Raw genomic sequence first — 1,085 nt, 5'->3', positions numbered from 1 at the left:
CCAAATCCTCACAACAAACTATATGATTCATGGACCAACTTTTTAATCAATCTCCACCAGTAATTCCTTTAATTACATTCATCTCAACACTTTTTTTCTCTGTGGTTTCCATTAAAAGAACAATATTGGGACCTTCAATACTTAAGAGATTTCTGAAAAGCCTTTACTGCCCATGGGTTCCTAAAGGCCACGACAACTCCAACATAATGTTTTCATGGCTCCGAGTAAGGCTGTTTAACAGCCTCCACCGTTGTGTCTATGAATTTTTTTTGGACTCGTGCAATATTCAACTTCCATCTCCTGTTCTCCCTTTCTTGTCTTCCCCCACCCCCAAATAATAGTATTTTGTCCCTCCCCTCCTTTCTCCCGAGCCCTTCTCTTCCATTTCATACCACCATTATTATTCGTATTCTTGATCTCCTTTAATTCTAGATACTTTGTGTTATCTTCATTTTTCCATTCTATCACAAGGCCTGTTATATTTTTATATAGTAGTTTTTTCATTCCCTTTTTCCTTATCAACACATTCGCTTCCATCAGTAATCACACTTAGACATAGGGATTCAAGAATTACCTTCACCATCATCAGTGGTATGGCCTGTTTTGTCTCCTTTTCTTTCCTAGTAATCGAGCCCTTGTCCAAGTAATATATCCTTCAAACACCTACAACACTTCTTAAACAATGCAAGAGTTCGTCCCTGCTGACACTTTTCCTTGTATTTTCCAATAACCTCCTTCTAAAGATCCCAATCTTTACCTCATTCCTAATTCCAGTCTCCATGTTTGCTCTCATGGGAGATGATTTCATCCATGTCCCATAGGGTAAATCATCTAGATCAATGTCTTTCGTATCTCTTCCTCACAGTCACTCCTTCATCAAATGATCCAAGCATTTGCACAAGAAACAAAGATTTCCCAATCTCTCATGTTTGAACAAAATCTTTTTTATCATCTTTTCTCCAAATTTTAGAGTAACTCCCCTTTTTAGTGGGAGTTATATCCACTCTTACTCTTATTCGGAAAGATTTTCCCATAACACTTTCATTGCACTTATCCCATTTGATAAAATTTCTCATCGATTTTCC

Source organism: Glycine max, chromosome 19, assembly GCF_000004515.6.
Source record: "Glycine max cultivar Williams 82 chromosome 19, Glycine_max_v4.0, whole genome shotgun sequence".
In the NCBI taxonomy this organism is placed as follows: domain Eukaryota; kingdom Viridiplantae; phylum Streptophyta; class Magnoliopsida; order Fabales; family Fabaceae; genus Glycine; species Glycine max.
Note: the sequence above shows the minus strand (reverse complement) of the source record.